Below are 22,994 nucleotides of genomic sequence, written 5' to 3'. Positions count from 1 at the left end.
CAATTTCAGCGTGTTCGCTCCTACAAAAATACAAACGAACTTGTCCTTTTCCATGACAATGCAAAGCCTCGCACAAGTCCGCGCACCCAAGAGCACATCACAAAACTTTACTGGGCTGTTGTTGCTCTTCCGCCGTACAGCCCTGATCTCGCACTTTTCGACTTCCATCCATTTGGCCCAATGAAGGACGCATTCCGTTGGCAGAAGTACGTGAATGATGAAGAGGTTATCGATACAGGAAGTCCTTGGTTCCACCGTCGACTAGGAGAGTATCATACAAGTTCTTCCAGTAAGGTGGCATAAGACAGTGACATTTTACGAACATTATGTTAAGAGTTTTGCAAAGTGGGGAATAATGTTGTGTTTTGGAATGCTGAATAAAATCAACAGGATTTCAGAAAAAATATGCTGCATTGCTCGTACCTAGGATTATGGGTACGGAGCGATTTAAAGCAGGACAACTACATAAAGCGAATGGTAAAATGCTTGCTTAAGATTCAATAGAAGAATCCTCAAAAAGTTTAGTACACACAGAAAGGAAGGAGCATATAGATATCTCGTTCCAGCTATCCATAAATACTGCTCGTCGACTAGGACCCGTATTAAATGTGGATTGAAGAAATTCAGAAGATGCCAAGAAGAGAAACACATTTCGTCACGGAAATGTTCGTCCATCTTCAGTAGCGGCAGTCGCTACAGGAGAGACGTTGTCCATTACGCATCATATATATACGTTCGACGCTCATTAGGGAACAATAATCGGTACTCACTTTTGAAACGCATATACAGGGTGAGTCACCTAACGTTACCGCTTGATATATTTCGTAAACCACATCAAATACTGACGAACGGATTCAACAGACCGAACGTGAGGAGAGGGGCTAGGGTAATTGTTTAATACAAACCATACAAAAATGCACGGAAGTATGTTTTTTAACACAAACCTACGTGTTTTTAAATGGAACCCCGTTAGTTTTGTTAGCACATCTGAACATATAAACAAATACGTAATCAGTGCCGTTTGTTGCATTGTAAAATGTTAATTACATCCGGAGATATTGTAACCTAAAGTTGACGCTTGAAACCTCCGACGCTCAGTTGCGTGTTGTAACAGACACGGGCCACGGATGGCGAGCAGCATCTGCAGGGACATGTTTACGATGACGACCGTGTTTACGAGTGTGGCTGTAGGGCACTGTTGTGGTTTGGTCTAGCTGTCGCAGTGTCCGCATGTAGCGCTTGCTGCTATTGTTATTCTGCATTCGTCTCCTCACGCAGACCAGCTGTAGTACATCGTGTTACCAGAAGTCTGTGATAGTGTAGTGTCGTAGGAACTGTGACCATGGTGTATTCGAACTCTGAAAAAGCGTAGATGATACTCATCTATGGCGAGTGTCGACGAAATGCAGCTGAAGCCTGCAGGGTGTATGCAGAACGGTACCCGGACCGAGAGCATCCAACGTGCCGCACATTGCAAAACATCTACCGCCAACTGTATGCAACAGGTATGGTCGTAGCACGCAAACGGGTCCGTAACAGGCCCGTCACAGGAGAAGCGGGTGCAGTTGGTGTGTTAGCTGCTGTTGCCATGAACCCACACATGAGTACACGGGACATTGCGAGAGCCGGTGGACTGAGTCAAAGTAGTGTCATGCGCATACTGCATCGTCACCGCTTTCACCCGTTTCATGTGTCGCTACATCAGCAATTATATGGTGATGACTTTAATCATCGAGTGCAATTCTGTCAATGGGCATTAACAGAGAATGCGTTGCAGTTCTACCTGCTTACCGATGAAGCGGTATTCACAAACCACGGGGCAATGAATCTACGGAACATGCATTACTGGTCCGTGGACAATCAAAAAATGGCTCTGAGCACTATGGGACTTAAGATCTGTGGTCATCAGTCCCCTAGAACTTAGAACTACTTAAACCTAACTAACCTAAGGACATCACACACATCCATGCCCGAGGCAGGATTCGAACCTGCGACCGTAGCAGTCGCGCGGTTCCGGACTGAGCGCCTTAACCGCGAGACCACCGCGGCCGGCAAAGCGTGGACAATCCTCGCTGGCTCAGACAGGTAGAGCGACAGCGACCGTGGACTGTAAATGTAGTGTGCGGAATCATTGGCGACCACCTCATTGGTCCTCACTTCATTTCAGGGGCCCAAACAGCTGCAACATGGTTCAAATGGCTCTGAGCACTATGGGACTCAACATCTTAGGTCATAAGTCCCCTAGAACTTAGAACTACTTAAACCTAACTAACCTAAGGACATCACACACACCCATGCCCGAGGCAGGATTCGAACCCGCGACCGTAGCAGTCCCGCGTTTCTACAGAATGATCTGCCAACGTTGCTCGAAAATGTTCCACTAGAAATGCGTCGACGTATGTGGTATCAGCATGATGGTGCACCTGCACATTCCGCAATTAACACTAGGCTGACCCTTGACAGGATGTTCGACGGGCGTTTCGTAGGACCCATAAATTGGCTAGCCCGTTCTTCTGATCTTACACATCTGTACTTCTTTCTGTGGGGTACGGTAAAGGAGAATGTGTACCGTGATGTGCCTACAACCACAGAGGATATGAAACAACGTATTGTGGCAGCCTGCGGCGACATGTCACCAGATGTACTGCGGCGTGTACGACATTCATTACGCCAGAGATTGCAATTGTGTGCCACCACATTGAACATCTATTGACCTGACATGTCGGGACACACTCTATTCCACTCCGTAATTGAAAACGGAAACCATGTGTGTACGTGTACCTCACCCCTCATGGTAATGTACATGTGCTTCAGTGAAAAAGACCAATAAAAAGGTGTTAGCTTGTGGACGTAATGTGCTGTTCCAGTCTCTTCTGTACCTAAGGTCCATCACCGTTCCATTTGGATCCCTACGTAATTCGGTGTTCTCCGATACACACGATCGAACAGCGGAGGAGTGGTACTCAAGCGTCAACTTTAGGTTACAATATCTCCGGATGTAATTAACATTTTACAATGCAACAAACGGCACTGATTAAGTATTTGTTTATATGTTCAGATGTGCTAACAAAACTAACGTGGTTACATTAAAAAAAAACGTAGGTTTGTGTTAAAAAACATACTTCCGTGCATTTTTGTATGGTTTGTATTAACCAATTACACTAGCCCCTCTCCTCACGTTCGGTCTGTGGAATCGATTTGTTAGTATTTGAAGTGGTTTACGAAATATATCGAGCGGTAATGTCAGCCTGAGATATCATATATATATATATATATATATATATATATATATATATATATATATATATGAATCTTCGCCAGTTGTGATCACAGATGTACGGCTGCTAATAAACTTAGAGCGGACGCGCACTAGATAACAAATCCAGCGGACTATGGCGAACTCGATACCTGCATGCAGCGAGCCATTCGCAATTAACGCTGGCGCGCACATTGATTCCGCTGCCGCTGCCGCTGCCGCTCGCCTCCCTCGCCGTACAAGTGTGCTCCGCTACAGTGGAGCGCCTACGTTCATTTGTCACCGGCAGCGCAGACAGGAGAGACGCCATCCCACTGTCGCCGCGGCATCGAAATTCGTCAGACGACGCCATCGCCTGCTTTCGGCCTCATTGCGTTTTCATTAGACAGATAACAGATTGAAACGTCCACAAAAAGATAGCTGCGAGTTGTCATCCGCGATGTTTAATATACTGGCATAATTCGTGCCGGATCTCGCTTACAAATTCAGCCAGAGGGAAAAAATTTAATTAAATTATGACGGAAAAACCATTTCGTTGGCGCGTATTATCTGAATCAGGACACTTGTTTGCTTTCGCAGGTACGAAGCTAAAATTTGGGAAGCATGTGACACTTTTTGTTTTCGTTAGGACCCGCGGACGTATCTATCTATTCTGATGAACCACGAACGGTTTTCTATTTGTCATGAAAAAATGGCATGCATTGTTCTAGTCACAGGTTTTTCACAGGGATGTGATGATGTAACATAGGAGCAGTATACCAAGTTTCTGGAATTAAATTTCACTCTGTACCAGAACGTCCGCCGATTTGAAACTTCCTGGCTGATTAAAACTGTGCTACGCCGGGAATAGAGCCAGGAACCTTTGCCTGTAGTGGGCAAATGTTCTGCCGGCGCTATTCGATCACCACTCACAACTAGTCCCCCAGGTGGTACCCTTTCTTCCAGGAGTCGTAGCCCCGCAAGATATGCTGGAGATCTTACGTGAAATCTGGAGAGAGGAAGATGAGCAGCTGGCCGACGTGAAGCTATGAGGCGAAGTCGCGAGTCGTGGAAGGATAGCTTAGTTGGCAAAACTTCGCCTGCGGAAGGAAAAAAGGTTCTTTGGTCGGGGCCTGATCTGGCTCAGTGTGTCAATCTTCCAGGAAGATTCAATTCCAAAATTGTATGTTAGCATTTTCGCTTCATTTGACTGATTATTATAGGAGCTGCAGGTGTTACGAATCACCCCAAGAATTTGGCCCTTTAAACTTCTTCCTATTCGTGTAACTCTTACACAATTTCATTATAAACAGAGTGGTTTCCTTCTGGGGTCCCTTGTTGACGTGGGTGTTTTGTAACTTAGACGTGTATTTCTTGCCATAAGATGTCTTAGGCTGAGGGAGGTTAATGACTATCCAGATGAATATAGGAAAAAGTTTTCATTTACTCATAACGTATCTAATATATATATATATATATATATATATATATATATATATATATATATATATGTGTGTGTGTGTGTGTGCGTTTCAAAAGTTAGTACCGATAATTGTTCTCTGATGTACGGCAAACGTTGAAGCATAAACACTGCCGTGTCCCGATGCGTGTGTGACTATTACTGCTTTAAGCGATAAGTAGATTAATTGATACCCATAATAACTTGGTTCGAATCAAATATAATAAAATAATTTTGACTACTAGCTCCCAATTGTTGTGCTAAATACTGTTCCTCACTCAAGTAGCAGTGCGTGTGTCCTATCCCCCACTCTAGCTTGAGACGTTGAGACTTCCACATAACAGCTCAACTTGCGCTATCGAGTGTTATAATGGATGGCAATTCAATAAAGAAAGAAGAAACAAGGCATTAGCAGTAAATTCTATGGCTAATACGAGTTTTTGTTGCTGTAAACTGCCATCGGCGAGCTAGGTCAGTAAACATGCTCCTGACATTTCTTTATGATTTGAAATGCAGGATATCCGTGTTTATTTCGAGCAAGAATAAGTAGACAGTTACTCTATCTCACAGCTTGTAGATTTTTACGATCTCACTACTGCTTCCGATGATACTAATTATGAAAAAATGAAGGGACGTAGTAATCTTACACAGGAATTTTCGTTTTTTTCAGGACTTGTAGATTTGTTGTGCATACTCTTTGGTAATGGTCACGTTAGAAAGTTTCCTTTTGTTTTCTAAAAAAAAAATGGCTCTGAGCACTATGGGACTTAACTGCTGAGGTCATCAGTCCCCTAGAACTTAGAACTACTTGAACCTAACTAACCTAAGGACATCACACACATCCATGCCCGAGGCAGGATTCGAACCTGCGACCGTAGCAGCAACGCGGTTCCAGACTGTAGCACCTAGAACCGCTGGGCCACCCCGGCCGGCTTGTTTTCTAAAAGTTGTGAATCTCACCAAGAAAAATCTCCAGCATTCATGTAATTAGAAAAAACTGTAAAATACTAACAATATTTGAAAATCATTTATCTTTTCATAATGTTAGATTCTATATACATTAAGCGTTAAAGTTCCTCAGTTCCAGAAAGATGAGCATTTCAAATTCTTTGAACAACAACATATTTCGTAACTAGCACGTAAGTAATCGTGGCTTAAAAATCTTATTTGCACACAAAACACATTCAAATAAGTAATCTTAGATCATGAATTCCGTAAACCAATCAAGAGCGCTGGAGTCAGGTCTACATTTGCTTTCTATTATCGCGATTTGTACATTTCACACTGACATACAGTTAGTTATTTTCTGCTAATGGTTGCAGTTGAGAAAGACGGAATTCCAGAACGGCTTAAAAACGCATTGAGGTGTCCCCCCCCCCCCCCCCACACACACACACAAAAAAAGTTTTTGCTGCACACTTTGGATTCATAAGGATAAGAGCTCCAGTTGTTGAGTTGCTGATTCAGTTAGAGATGAGATGGTATAATTCAGTATTGGGCTGAAATATACGACGTAGACGCAATTTATATGATTCATCGTTTATGTTATTACTGAAAGGTTTTAATGATTTTGTTTCATGTATGGTTTCAGTGGCGATATAAAAGGGTTTGAATCTCATTTTAACAGCCGTGTTGTATTTTTTCCTTGTCATAACCCAGACATTCTTTTGTACAACCTTATGGAAGCAACTAATAACGTAATATATAAATTAATAGTATCCATATAGTGAACTAATTATTACCATGATTGCAACTTCTTCATCTAAGGGTACCTATCCATTTGATGTTTCCTCAATGTTGCTGTTTCATTTATAATTTTATTTCAAATTCGAAAATGCTCCAGTATCACTTGAGTCTCTAGGCCTGCTTAGTGATTGCTGGGGTTCATCGGAATATCTCACGTATCAACAGATTTGCTGGGCACAGGATAGAGCTGAGAACTTCCCACTGATAAAGGCCCACTATTTAAACATTCTCAGCATGACTTTATGCTTGAAAATAAGATTATGAGCTCAGATAGTATTATAAGAAATCAGTTTAAGAAATAAGCTGTTTGTAATGTAACTCTTTCGGTTTACTTGATAGTAAGTAGGTGAAGGAACCAAAGAAGGGAAGGCTGAAAGGTGGAAAGAATATATAGAAGTACAATACAAAGGAAATGTACCATTGTTATAGAGACGGAAGGAGAAGTAGATGAAGACGGAGTAGGAGATATGATACAGCGAGAAAAACTTAAGAACACTGGAAAATCTAAGTAGGAACAAGGCACTTGCAGCAGACGACATTCCCTCAGAATGGTTAATTGCCTTGGAAGAATTCACCCTGTCAAAACTATTCCACTGGTTATGCAAGGTGTATGAGAATGAGAATATATCCTTGAGTTCAGGAAGAATGTGATAATCCCAATGACAATGGCGGTAGGTGCTGAATTGTGTGAATATAACAGAACCATCATATTAATAAAACATGGTTGCACATTAGAGACACGAATTATTTACAAAAGAATGGAAAGTCAGATTGAATCCGACGTCGGGGAAGAAGAGTCTGAGCTCTGGATAAATGTAGGAACACGCAAGCAGTACCGAACCTGAGACGTAACTTTGAAGATAGGTTGAAGAAAGGATATGTTTATTGAATTTGTCGATTTGGTGAAGGATTTTAACAGTATTCACTACAATACACTTCTTGGAAATCTGGAGGATAACAAGGATAAAATACAAGGAGCGAAAGTCCAGAAAGCAGGCTACAGTTGTGACTCGGGTGTGGAAGGGATTCAGTACTTGAGAACTTACTTAGGTATTCAATTCGAAAATTGAGAAAGCAGTAAGGAAAATTGTGGTGACTGCTGTTGTTGTTGTGGTCTTCAGTCCAGAGACTGGTTTGATGCATCTCTCCATGCTACACTATCCTGTGCAAGCTTCTTCATCTCCCAGTACCTACTGCAACCTACATCCTTTTGAATCAGCTTAGTGTAATCATCTCTTGGTCTCCCTCTACGATTTTTACCCTCCACGCTGCCCTAGACTGCTAAATTTGTGATGTCTTGATGCCCCAGAACATGTCCTACTAACCGGTCCCTTCTTTTTGTCAAGTTGTACCACAAACTCCACTTCTCCCCAATTCTATTCAATACTTCATCATTAGTTATGTGATCTACCCATCTACTCGTACAACAGTAACACACTGAGGAGACAACAGTCATGGGAAAGCGATATGTACACATATGGATAACAGTCGTACTGCTTACAAAAGGTATAAAAAGACAGTGCATCGTTGGAGCTGTAATTCGTGCGCAAAGATTTGCAACGTAATTATGGCTGCTCGACGGGATTTAACAGGCTTTGAACGCGGAATGGCACTTGGAAGTAGACGCATGGGACATTCCATTTCGGATATCGTAAGGAGAGTCAATTTTCCGAGACCCACAGAGTCAGTAGTGTGCCGAGAAACCAAATTTCAGGCGTTACATCTCACCACATACGACAAAATGGCCGACGGCCTTCACTTAATGACTGAGAATAGCGGCAGTTGTGTAGAGTTGTCAGTGATAACAGGCAACAACACTGCGTGAAGTAATCGCAGAAATCAATGTAGGAGGTACCTTGAATGTATCCGTTAGGGCAGTGTGGTGACATTTGACATATTGGGCCGTGACAGCAGACGACCAATGTGAGTGCCTTTGCTAACAGCACGACATCGCATGCATAGCCTCTCATGGGCTCGTGACCGTATCAGTTGCACCCTAGACGACTAGAAACCATGGCCTGGTCAGATGAGTAGCGATTTCCGTTGGTAAGGTACGGTTCTAGTGTGGTGCGGACCGCAGGAAACCATGAACCCAAGTTGTTTACAAGGACCTCGGCATGCTGGTGGTGACTCCATAATGCTATAGGCAGTGTTTACCGGGAATGGAGTGGGCCATCTGGTCCAGCTGAACCGATCGTTGGTTGGAAATGGTTATGCTCGATTACTTGTAGCCGATTATCAACTTGAACAACACTGGAATCTTTACGGATGACGATGCGCCATGTCACCAGGCCACAATTGTTCGCGATTGATTTGAACAACATTGTGAACAATTTCAGAGAATGATTTTCCCAGCCTTATCGCTCGTCACGAATTGCATCGAATGTTTATGGGCCGGCCGCTGTGGACGATAGGTTCTAGGTGCTTCAGTCCGGAACCACGCTGCTGCTACGGTCGCACGTTCGAATCCTGCGTCGGGCAGGGTTGTGTGTGATGTACTTAGGTTAGTTGGGTTTAAATAGTCCTAAGTCTAGGAGACTGATGACCTCAGATGTTAAGTCCCATAGTGCTTAGGGCCATTTGAACCATTTGAACGTTTACGGGACATAATCGAGAGCTCAGTTCGTGTACAAAATCCTGCACCGGCTACACTTTCGCAATTATTGGCTACTGTAGAAGCGACATGGCTCAATATTTCTGCAGGAGACTTCCAACCACGTGTTGAGTCTGTGCTATGTCGAGCTGCTGCACTGCGCCGGGAAAAGGAGGTGCGACATATTAGGAGGTATCCCATGACTTCTGTTATCTCAGTGTATTTACTGATAGCCCGCCGCTGTGGCCGAGCGCTTCTAGGCGCTTCAGTCCAGAACCGCGCTACTGCTATGGTCGTGGGTTCCAATCCTACCTCGGGCATGGATGTGTGTAATGTCCATAGGTTAGTTAGGTTTAAGTAGTTCTAAGTCTAGGGGACTGATGACAAGTCTAGGGGACTGATGACGTCAGATGTTAAGTGGCTGGCTCTGAGCACTATGGGACTTAACATCTGAGGTCATCAGTCCCCCAGAACTTAGAACTACATAAACCTAACTAACCTAAGGAGAGCACACAACACCCAGTCATCAAGATGCTAAGTCCCATAGAGCTTAGAGACATTTTTTTTTATTTACTGATATCAAAAGTACATGACTGGCGAACAATGATACAAGGACAGTAATAACTCCGAGTCCAGTAGCAAATCAAAGACGGCCGTAGTGCTGAGTACAAGAAAACGGTAATTGCGGTGCATTTAGTGAAGCAAGGCTTAGAACTCGAGCCACGGCCTAAGTAAGCAGACGTAGCTCAGATCGACGCCAATTGGCGCGCTGTAAGCATCGGTGCGCGCATCTGTTTCGCAGACTCGCTATGGGGCTGCAATTGCTGTTCCTAACGGTGTATTCTGGAACGGACGCCAAAGGCTAGCGGTTGAGCGTTGACGGCGAGACGGAAGACGGTAATAGTTCGACGCAGTTTGCGTGGCCACATGTCAAGCGTGCTACGAGTGGCGGCCACACGAACGGCCGTAGCCATTGGTAGAGGAGCAGCAGCTGGAGATGGAGACAACTAGTAACACGGTAACGAGTGGGAGTTGCCACAAAAAACAAAGAGAAATTTAGAAAGTGAATTTAAGGTTCGGAACAAGTAATAAAGTTTTTACGAACTTGCTGATGACATTTCAAATCTGACACAGATGGTAATGGACTTGGAAGAGCAGTTGAACACAATGAGTAATCTTTAAAAGAAATAATAAGATGAAATTCAACAAAGTAAAAGAAGGCTACTGAAAAGTCGTTGAATTAAATCAGACGATGCTGAGGGAGTTACATTAGAAAATGAGACACTAAAAATAGTTAACGAGTTTCACTATTTGGAAAGCAAAATAACTCATGGTTTTCGAAGCAGAGAGGATATAAAACGCAGACTGACTTTAGCAGGGGAAGCTTTTCTGAAACAGAGATGTACGCGAAATGTCAAGAAGTCTGTTCTGAAAGTATTAGAAGTGTAGCCTTTTACGGAAGTTTAGACAAGAGTAGATGTTCTGAAATGCGATTCTACAGGAGAATTCCGAAATATAGATGGTAGATTGGTCACCAAGTTGTCAATGAATAGAAGTAGGCAGAAAATAAATTCATCACTTACCTTGAGTAAAAGAAGGGATTGGTTAACAGGTCACATCCTGACGGTTCTACGGACTATGAAAATGGTAATGGTGGCAGAGTGTGTGTGTGGATGGAGGGAGGGACGTTTGGGAAGTGAGAACTGTAATGGGAGGCTGAGGCTGCACTCCGGTAGATTCGGATGGATGAAGGTTGCAGTATTGGTGCAGAGATAAAATTGCTCAGGACTGAAGCCCATAGCAACGTCAATTAGATGAATTAAACAAATAATGTAGGAAAAAAACAGACCAATTATAAAGGGATTATCTGAATGAGAAAGATATCGGTAGATATGAAGTGCATGTATAGAAGAACAAATTACTACAATTTCGGAAAAATCGTTTGATTTATTCAAGATAAAAAACTTCACAAACTGAGCGAGTCAAAGCGTAGGTCCACTACTGGACCTTATGCAAGCAGTTATTTGGCTTGGGGTTGACTGGTGTCTTCCTGAGGCACATCGTGCCAAATGCTGTCCAAAGGTGGCGCCTGAGATTGTTAAAATCCCGAGCTGGTTGGAAAGCCCTGCCAACAACCCCTGCGAACGTTCTCAACTGGGGAATGAACCAGTGGCCTTGCTGGCCAATGTTGGGTATGACAAATACGAAGACAAACAGTAGAAACTCACTCTGTGTGCGGTCGTGTACAATCTTATTGAAATAATAAGGCCGGGATGGCTTGCCATGAAGGGCAACAAAATGGGCAGCAGAATATCGTTGACGTACCGCGGACGAAAACCAAAGGGGTTCTGCTATGAAGAGAGATGTCATCCCAGAACATCACTCCTGTTTCTTGAGTAGTGTGATGGGCAACAGTCACGCTGCTATCCTACGACTGTCCGATTCGTCTCCAGACACTTCTTCTGCCTGGAATCTCAGTCAATGGAGTAGTCTCCAGTGATTAGTCCCTCTTTGAATTGAGGCCTGATGTCCAGCGAAGACATGTCTGGAGATGGCCCGGAGAGCGTTGTGACCCGACTGTCACCTATCATAAGTCCTGACAAGCAGGACTGAAGGCTTGAGATGCCATTTCTTTTCACAGCAGGTCCCCTTAGGTTGTCATCTGTGTGACCCTTACAGCACAGAGGGACGTTGACGATGATCATCCGAGGCACAACGTAAGCCGTCATTGGACTGACGTGGACATATTGACGGCTCGGTGCCAAATGTTCCCCCCTCCTGCCTCTCTGGTCGTATTTATACAGGGTGTATCAAAATTAATGGCGTAAACGATACTAGAAGCAAAACAGTCTCAGTAAACATAGCGTCGAAAATGCATACCTTAAGAGCTACGAACAATCTTTCATCTTCGATACTGTGAAGCAAATCTCTTCAACTGCAAGCTCTTTGCTTTCCAGTTTTTGGAAGTAGTGGTATGGACTAAAACAAGAAAAAAATGTCCAGTAAACATGTGATCTAAAATGTTTGCCTTAAGAGTTACGAGCACGCGCTCATCTTCGCTACTTCTAATGAATAACTGCTCATAACTTTTAAGGTATGCGTTTTAGAGCAAATGTTTACCGAACATTTTTTCTTCTTTTGGTCCATACTACTATTTTCCAAAATGTGGAAAGCAAAGAGCTTGCGGCAGAAGAGATTTGCTTCACAGTATCGAAGATGAAAAAATGCTAATAGCTCTTGAGGTATGCATTTTCGACCCAATGTTTACTGAGGCTTTTTTGATTCTGGTATCGTTTACTTACAACTATATCCGTTTTCGCCATTAATTAGGATACACCCTGAATATGGGCGCAGCGGACCGCCGAACGGAATATCTGTGCCAACAGTCTTCGGCACAAGTAGCAGCATCAATGGCAGCAGTCTCGGACGCGTACTTATTAATATCCCTGTTGAGTAACAATTTACAATGTTCGTAAGTTTTATGTGATGGGAGTTATGTGTAAGTTGGCTTTAGTTACTGAAAAAGTTTTAGCTCGACTGCATTTATACTTTGCGGCTAGAATAATTAGAACGGAATCGACTGTGGAACATAATCTCTGAACCACCTCTGTAAGATTTCGTATCTCCCTCCTTGTGGCTATAGGTATGAGTGACTACGGCCATTCACCATTCTAAGAAAATGAAACACCTACAGCTATCCTTAAGATGTCATTTATTGTGTAGCTACAAGTTTAGAAGTTTCTATGCGCCACCTTGAGGCCTTAGTTGATGGTGAAGGGATTATCACGATCGGTATATACGATCCATCAGTGACCAACATAACCGGATTAGAAGCGCCGAAACTAGTAGCTACACAATAAATGACTCTTAAGGACGTCTGTAGGTGTTTCATTTTCTTACAGTACCTCTTTAAGAGATCTTGTAGTAACTGTCATTTACTAAAGTCTTGAATCGGTATTTTTTAATTAATGTCATCAACCGCCATTATTAGTACTTCCAACAACAATTACAAATGACACTCAATCTAGGACGTTTTTGTCCCAAATTTAGTTTTTAGTATATTACATGAAAACTATCCGGGGAAGCTTAATGAAGTCACGTAGTTAATGTTTTATATGAAACTGAAGCTACATACGAATTTTTGTCTATCTGAGCCTAATATCTAGGGCCTTCAAATTTTCGTAAAAACGAGGATTTCGGCTAAAATATTGCTACGACGAAGTTAAGACATGTAACTTTTGATTGTGACATTCATTCACATATTCTCAACAATTTTTAGCTGTCTAGCTGCGTTATTTAGTGCCACTTATTTTTTATTAAAATAATGTATTTAGTAAAATTTACTGACGAGATCATTCTGAGGCTTCACTATGTTGAAATTAATACAATGAAGCCCACATTGACAAACTTTGGAAAAATTATTTCAAATTTAAATTTCATTCTTAGATTATGACGCAATACTCTGTATGATACGCACAGGCGCTTTATGATGACGTGGCGCCAGTAGCAGTGAACTGGGGTAAATCCCGGCACACTCGCTCGCCTCTGTACCTCCCACAATGACACAGCGCTTGTTTCGCCACAGCCCGTCATCAACGTCGTGAGTTTATACTGCTTGCCTTCACGCTCGCCAAACCCTACCTTGAATACCTTGGTCGCCGGATCTCTCTTCAATTGAGAACGTTTGGAGAACTGCGGGATGGGCCCTCCTACGAATTTGGAATTCCGACGATTTGACACGCCAATTGGACAGAGTCTGCCAGGACATCCCTAGGGATGAAGTCAAAAAACTCTATGAATCTACGCCAAGTCGAAGAACTGCTTGAGTAATGGCCAGAGGTGGGGCAACGCGTTACAGAGTACCTCAGATTGTGAGCTCTCTCTCTGGAATTTATTTGTCAGTGCGTGTACATCTCTTGCATCTCATATACAGAATTCCGTCGCATTTTCTTTTTTTTTTAGAGTGTATTTGGACCTTTAAAATTTTAAGGACGAGCCCAGAAGTTAAGCGGCTGTTCCGCTTGTAACCTCCCCCTCACTTACCGACCTTAATGACAGTGAAAAATGAAACCGCGTGTACCTAATGGGAGTTTTGGAAAAGCAATCGTCACCGAAGTTAACCTGTCGGTAAAGAGGGAGGAAAGGGTTACATCTAAATGAAAGGAAATGTGCTAATGAAACTGGTGGAAATTAATTTTGAAAAGGGGTAAAGTTAATAAAGAAAGTAAATGTGCAGCCGTTACGTTAACAATTAACTAGCGGTAATTAGGTATTTGAGATTTGGGGGAAATCACGGTCGCCAGTCCTAAGGACAATTACTATAGTAACTGAAAAAGAAAGGTTATTACACATATAATTAGCACTAGAAGCGTGGCAACTGAAGGTTGACACGTGTAGTGTGAAAACTGAAAGTTTGTCAGAAGTAATAAATTTCGCTTCACCCTGACTTAATTTAGCAAAAGAATTAATAAAACCGGAAAATCGAAAGTTAATTTAGTGACTGAAATTAATAGTGAGCTTTCTTTCTGAAGCACATCGAAATTCAGTAAAATACGGTTAGTCTTGGACTACCTCAACAATCATTTCAAAAGCTACTTGAATCTACGCAATTTAGAAATAAGAGATTTAACTTTGAACTTGAATTAAATGATTCTGAACAATTAACAATAGTAAAATTTAGTACGTACCAAGCTGAGCTGCAGTCACAGGTAAGCTAAAATATGGTAACAAAACTCGCACTCTTAATTTGTGCTTGTGTAATCTGAATATTGTAGCCAGCTATGAATACTTTGAAATTAAAGCAGTGAAATAGAATTAGCTATATTACTTTAATGCTGGCGTTTGAATTTCAGCGACACTCGGGTTCATTCCGGAAAAGGAAGGGACCCTGCTTGGCAATGCAATTGGGACAATGAGCAACAAAGGTTCATGCTAAGTTGCTGTAATTATAGTTACGAAAATGGTACAGTTTGAAAAGCTGAGGTCTGCCATACAGTTCTAAAACTTTACGTGCGTCCAGTCTTCCTTGTCGGTTGATTGAAGGTTTGAAGCCGTCGGTCGAGGAGGTGGCGACAGTCACTCATTGTCGGCCGTCGCTGTTGCAGAAGCTGGATGTTGGCGCGCCTTCTTCTCGACACGGTCACCAAACGAAACGGGCTCTTGATGTGCGCTAGTTAATGTTTCCCGTCCGCGACACCATGTCAGAAACTATCATCGCAAGTCGAGCGCAATTACATGCTGCCAAACCCCGAAAGCGCGGCAACTCGCGGGAGCGTCACACAACACACCTGCTACTCCCCCCACACTCCCTCCGCTCAGCCCGCGCTCCACGCTGCAGAGTTAACACTACCAAAGATCCTACACACTTTGATTCTTCACACGACCTATCGACGTAATCGTTCGATAACAGTCTTCCCTAGGCAAGACCCAGTGTAAAATACAAATAATATTTACAAAACAACCAATTATACATCGACATAAATGTATAAATATATATATACAAACAGTAAAACAATTACAATATACAAAGAGAGAGAAATGTCATATCTTGAGGTAACAAAGCAGGGAAAAAAATAATAGTACAATAGATGGAAATAGGAGGATATGCATTTCCGGCGTTACACGCTCCGTCGCTTCAGTGGGAGGCAGCAGGTAAGTGGTGTTCCGTGCGAGCTGCCACCGCCCGTTTGCGGCGGAGACGCGGAGAGCCGGTCCCGGCCGGCGCCGCGGCAGGTGGCTGCGCTAACAACCCCCCGGCGGCCGCCCCAGAGCCAGTCCGACGCCGCCAGTGTGCTCAGCGGCAGCAGGCAGGTCGCCCAGACCCGGACCTGGGCAAACATGGTCGGCAATCAGCCACCGGCGCTGCAGTGTCCACAGGGCTTTAAGGCGGCAGCGGCGGCGGATATCGCTTGTTTGCGTAGGTGCGGCTATACAGCGCGCTCTAGCGCTCCGCCAATTAGAGCGGCGGATAGCGCTCGCATTATGCAGTCCACAGCGTGGCCTGCTAGTCGGTAGATCACAAACAAACCTGGAACAGGGAAAACGCAGAGTGCAAGTTGACAAGTACGCTTTCCCAGCGAGTACTTCCGGTTAATTAATAGCTGCGACGAAGGCAAACTTCAGAGCTGCTGTGTTATTAATCTGTGCGAACCTTGTTCCATTTCATGATTGGCTGATTAGTTAATGAACTGGTTTCCACGATTATACAGACAGTCTCGGCTCCAAAGATATTTTTATTGCAAATAACACGTTTCGCCTGGTTAATGTCTCCTGAGATTTCCTAAAAGAAAACCAAAAGCAAGGATGTAGCTGCACAGAATTACCAGTTAAGGGGCATGATTCTAATATCCACTTCACTTTCAAACATTACTTTTAAAAAGCGGATTGACACTCACGAAAGGCTATCAAAGAAATACATATCATCGGCTGGTAGGACGGTTAGTCAGAATGATGGTAATAAGTGAAAAATCGTCGAACAAAATACACTGACAAAAAAATCTATAAACTTAATAGGATAAACATGTGGGCAAATATAAAGTGGAGGAAGGCTCACAGACAAATAAACTAACGGAAAATACCGTAAAATAATCACAGCTCACAGGTGAAGCGCAGCGTAGAGCCACACGTATATCGAATTACCTGGATTTCAGGTGACTAAACGGTCTAATACACTGCCCTATTGAAAGTAGAGTCCAGAGAAAAACCGTGTTGCCCGCGCTAGTATGGCGGTACATCAACAGAAGGCGCTAGTGTCATTAAAATTTAAACGACAGTAATCTAGCCATAAGACTATAAGGAGAAGAGGCTACAGGAAATAAGTTAGATAGCACTTCAACTAAAATACACTACTCGCCATTAAAATGCTACATCAAAAAGAAATGCAGATGGTAAACGGGTATTCATTGGACAAATATATTATCCTAGAACTGACATGTGATTACATTTTCACGCAATTTGGGGGCATAGATCCTGAGAAGTCAGTACCCAGAGAAACCACCTCTGGCAGTAATAACGGCCTTGATACGCCATGGCATTGAGTCAAACAGAGCTTGGATGGCGTGTTCAGGTACAGCTGGCCATGCAGCTTCAACACGATACCACAGTTCATCAAGAGTAGTGACTGGCGTATTGTGATGAGCCAGTTCCTGGGCCACCATTGACTAGACGTTTTCATTTGGTGAGAGATCTGGAGAATGTGCTGGCCACGGTAGCGGTCGAACATTTTCTGTATCCAGAATGGTCAGTACAGGACCTGCCACAGGCGGTCATGCATTATCCTGCTGAAATGTAGGGTTTCGCAGGGATCAAATGAAGGGTAGAACCACGGGTCGTAACGCATCTGAAATGCAACGTCCACCGTTCAAAGTGCCGTCAATGCGAACAAGAGGTGACCGATACGTGTAACCAATGGCACCCCATACCATCACGGCGCGTGATACTCCAGTATGGCGATGACGAATACACGCTTCCAATGTGCGTTCACCGCGATGTCATCAAACACGGATGCGACCATCATGATGCTGTAAACAGAACCTGGATTCATCCGAAAAAATGACGTTTTGCCATTCGTGCACCCAGGTTCGTCGTTGAGTTCACCATCGCAGGCGCTCCTGTCTGTGATGCAGCGTCAAGTGTAATCGCAGCCATGGTCTCCGAGCTGATAGACCATGCTGCTGCAAACGTCGTCGAACTGTTCGTGCAGATGGTTGTTGTCTTACAAACGTCCCCATCTGTTGACTTAGGTATCGAGACGTGGCTGCACGATCCGTTACAGCCATGTGGATAAGATGCCTGTCATCTCGACAGCTAGTGTTACAAGGCCGTTGGGATCGAGCACGGCGTTCCGTACTACCTCCTGAACCCACCGATTCCATATTCTGCTAACAGTCATTGGATCTCGACCAACGCGAGCAGCAGTATCGCGATACGATAAACCGCAATCGCCATAGGCTACAATCCGACCTTTGTCAGCGTCGGAAACGTGATGGTACGCATTTCTCCTCCTTACACGAGGCATCACAACAACGTTTCAGCGGGCAACGCGGGTCAACTGCTGTTTGTGTATGAGAAATGGGTTGGAAACTTTCCTCTTGTCAGCACGTTGTAGGTGTCGCCATTGGAGCCAACCTTGTGTGAATGGTCTGAAAAGCTAATCATTTGCATATCACAGTTTCTTCTGCGTGTCGGTTAAATTTCGCGTCTGTAGCATGTCATCTCCGTGGTGTACCAATTTTAATGTCCAGTAGTATACACTAAGGCGTAGCCTCCAGTACTATGCGTACCAAACCCATCGTCATCATGAGCTGTTAGCCACCGATTTTGTGACGCGGAGAGTTTCTGTGGAATGGACACTTAAAAAGAAAATGAGAGAAGATGACGATTGGTTGTCTCACATGTTGTGAATCGGCGAAGCCTATTTCACACTCCGAGGGTCTGTCAAGACTCACAGCTGCAGAATACGAGCTATCGAAAATCCTAGAACTGTTGTGGAAACACCGTTGCTTGTCGATAAAGTCACGGTGTGGTTTGGATTCACCACATCGTGGTCGGACTCTTTTTCTTCCAGTAAACGCGGGATGCTGCTTTTAGACTGTCAGCGTGACAGGTGTGAGGTACGGCGATGTGTTACAGAATCGCATCATAAACACCTGCCGGTAGGCACGACTTTCATGCAGGCTGGTGCTGCACGCCATATAGCTACAGGTGTGTAATATCTGTGTTGCGAACATCGTTTGGTGAGGATCGCGTGCTGAGCCGCCTCCGTCATTCGGGCCTCCAAGTTCGTGAGACCTCAATCCGTGTGATTATTAATTGAGGGGTTACCTGAAGTTGCCCTTCAACCGTGATCGTCCGAACTCATTAGGCATGCTAAAAGACAACATTCGGCGGCAGTTTCTCACCATACATACTGATATGCTGTACAGTGCTGTTCACAATAGCACAGCCTTATGACTACAGATATTGTTGACGAATGACAGCCGACGTGATAGGCATTAGTTGTAAAGAACATCATCTGTGCTAAAAAATCAATCGTTATGCCAATTTTTGCTGTTGTCTCATACGACGCATCATGGCCTATTTATGCCTCGATAAGCTTCCATGTCATTTCAAGCACGTGCTTCAATTTTTACCTCTCTACTTATGTTATTCTGTGAAGTACTGAATTTTCAAACGTTAACGGACTTTTGCGTCACTCTGCACGTTTTACTGTGGTGCTCTGTATGTAGCCCACATACTCAGATATGCACATTGATGTTTACTTGTACAATTTCGAATATGATTTATAAAATGTGGTCGTTAAGTGACCGGCGTAGTACTTCTCAAACATTTTTCTCCTTGTAAATGGCTCAGCTGTGACAGTAGCTTGCACACTTGTCCAATAACGTGTCATGTCCCACCGTACACGGAGTTCTCGTGATCACCCTCCCGAGTCCTCATAGCGTCTCTTGTTGTAATCACGAGTTATCCGTATTAATGGAATCTAGCCTCCGCTTTATTCAGCTTTTATCAGACTCGAATCGTAAGCCTCTTTACTATCCGAGAGAACGTGCTCGCCAAGACCTCCACGTTCCGCCACTCCTGTCTCAGCTGCTAATATACTACTGCTAGAGAAACTGCTGAGCAATACCTCATTTGCCATTGACTTTGATGTACGAGCTCCTCGATGCAAAGTGGAGTCGGGTTTCTCAGATTTGCATACTAACGAGGAGTTTACTGGCGCACGAAATGGGAAACTACTCCGTTCCTCTTGGGAATGACTAGCAGCAGGGTGAAATAACGAACGTGGCTTCGGCGGCTCCTTCAGTCGGACGGCTGTTGTCTATTATATTCGGAGAGCTACCATTGCCTGTGTACTTCAAGACACTGCTCTACTTTATTTCCACTAATCAACATTCTGAAGGCAGTAGCAGGAAGCTATGTGGCTTAAAACGCAGGACCGGTAGTGCATAGCAAAGAATTTATATGCATTAAATTGTCTATTTTGTGTAATGTAAATACATTTTCGAATTATTCAAATACCTTATTCCGTTAAAGTCACATGCTTATATACTCAGACCATTTCAGTATGTGATGAAATATAATTTTCTCACCTGTGTACTAGCGTCTGTTATGAATTTCTGTATGAAGAGTAGTACTGTTAGATGTCTGGCGACAGAAAACTATTTTTTTTTTCAAACACAGTAACTTCAGTCTTGGATAACGAGGTCGATCCACAAAATACTGACCTTTCCTTAACATTACACGAGAAAAGAAAGATGCCATTCAGAGGTACAGAAAATTTCTTTGTACATAATTTTTATCGTTGTGGCACACGTAAATTTATGGAAGGTAGCAATAGTTTGCGAACGACAAAGATACCGTGTGCACAGCTGTGATCGGTGGAGAAGGATTAACGTACTATCATATACAAAAGTAACTGAATGACGTGAACTGGTTTCCGTCTGATTTGTATGCAACCCGCAAAACTCCACTTTCTTGCAAGTCCTATAATCTCTCTTCGGTACAGTTGTTTGAATTCGCAAAATGGATACAACAAGAGACCACTAGAGAACATTTCTCTGTATGGATATCAGTCCAGATGCGAATTAACACCACAATACTGCAAGTATCATGATACACGTTATTAGACACCACACGTAAATTCAAAATTATTACAGTAAATGTTTCGAAAAGTTTCAAATTAAAATTACATGACGAATATTTTTGTACTGGTTCCGGACCTGCGACTCCTATTCAGCAATTATTGTCCCTTTTGAATAACCATAAAAAAATTTAATCTGGTTACTACTGCAAGTAACAAAGTGTGTCCATGTTTACACTTGAAACGAAGTGATGTAATGTTTGTGCTGGACGGAGATTCGAACCCAGCACCTAATGGATTTCTTAGCTAAGCACAAACAAATGTTAGATATGGAATGTTTTCATCACTAGTGAGATGACTCAAAGTGAAATGACGAGATGAAAAAGTTTCGCCTTACGGAGATTCTAACATGGCACCTGTCTCTATCATCTTCTATCCACGAAAATCATCTTCTATCCACGAAAAGTGAACTATCGGTTTATTTCACCATTATGAGAAGCGCACAGGTCTAAACCGGAAATAACATGAATAAATGTTCTGCGCTGATTGTGACGTAACATCGCCGTTGGCTACACGTGAAAAGATGTTAACTGTTGATTTTCTTTTCTCCGATAGCTAGGGCGGGCAGATTTGAAGCTGAAATGATGTGTTCCAAAGTTTTATATCTGACTGGGAGTCGGAACACGAATCTATCTTTGTTGCTGGCAACACATGGGGAGAGATTAAAAAATATAATGATTCCTCACCTGTAATTTAGCGTGCGTATGTTACGGCGTGAGATGCGATGCTGATAATTTACGTCACAGACCGCAACTCTAAGCCAGACACGCACATTTTGTGGGGATGTTGAGGAGTGGGGATCTTGGGAAAATAACGAAGGGGTTCATCACACGAAGGGTAGTTCTGAGCTCAAGTCCCAGTCCTGAACCATTATTTTCAACATCACAAGTTCAAAGTCAATAAGAAATAAGTACCCTGTTAACTTACATGACGACTGGTTCGTTAATAAAGTAAAGTTTCCGGTGTGAGAAAGTTAACTGTGAAACTTCTTTATTAAAATATTATTATTTTTTACTTTAACTGCGTGGTGAAACTTCTTAATTTTAATTTCCTGCTTATATTGCTGAGTGAAATTGACTATACTGAATCTACTTGTCTCTTTGCTATTCTTTATCGTTCTATTTCTGACCTACAGAGTACGCCCTGAGAAACAGAACTCAGACTTCTCCTATTCATTAACTACCCACAATATTCAACGGTAACGCGATCTGACTACTTTAAAATTGATAACCTGACTTCAAATAAGTGATACAAAAGAATGGCCATGAAATAGTAGAAAGCCTAACAATAACCTATACATTTCATAAGTCACTTACCTCAGCCGGCCTCTGTGGCCGAGCGGTTCTAGGCGCTACAGTCTGGAACCGCGCGACCGCTACAGTCGCAGGTTTGAATCCTGCCTCGGGCATGGATGTGTGTGATGTCCTTAGGTTAGACAGGTTTAAGTAGTTCTAAGTTCTAGGGGACTGATGACCTCAGTAGTTAAGTCCCATAGTGCTCAGAGCAATTTTTTGTGATAATTGTGGATCTTCAGAGGGATAGGACAGGAAAAATTCTCATAAAACGGACTGAACGAACAACAAATCGTGTTCACTGGCCGTCAATCGCAGAATTGAACGGTTGGCTTCACCGCATCGGAAGGTCAGTGAGTAAAGAGAAAGAGTAGAATCATATCCGAATGGTCACCATATAGTGACCGATTACTCAGTGTACGAATTTTTTTACACCATAGCTGCGACATATTATTTGCGGGAGACAAGTCGTGGCGAGAGTCGGACGCTAGCACGTCGTGGTGGATCTACTCGGGGGGGGAGGAGATTAGTGTTTAACGTCCCGTCGACAACGAGGTCATTAGAGACGAAGCGCAAGCTCGGGTGAGGGAAGGATGGGGAAGGAAATCGGCCGTGCCCTTTCAAAGGAACCATCCCGGCATTTGCCTGAAGCGATTTAGGGAAATCACGGAAAACCTAAATCAGGATGGCCGGAGACGGGATTGAACCGTCGTATTCCCGAATGCGAGTCCAGTGTGCAAACCACTGCGCCACCTCGCTCGGTATGGATCTACTCGTGGGTTACATTCTCTGCTCGCGTTGCAGTCTCTGTCGCTCTCGACGACCAAATCCGTTTACCATGACTCCTGACGAAGAAGACGTTTCTGTGTCTCGTGGCGAAGAGGTTCAAAATGGTTCAAGTAGTTCTGAGCACTATGGGACTTAACATCTGAGGTCATCAGTCCCCTAGAACTTAGAGCTACTTAAACCTAACTAACCTAAGGACATCACACACATTCATGCCGGAGGCAGGATTCGAACCTGCGACC

This window comes from Schistocerca cancellata, chromosome 1, assembly GCF_023864275.1.
Source record: "Schistocerca cancellata isolate TAMUIC-IGC-003103 chromosome 1, iqSchCanc2.1, whole genome shotgun sequence".
Taxonomy (NCBI): Eukaryota; Metazoa; Arthropoda; class Insecta; order Orthoptera; family Acrididae; genus Schistocerca; species Schistocerca cancellata.
Note: the sequence above shows the minus strand (reverse complement) of the source record.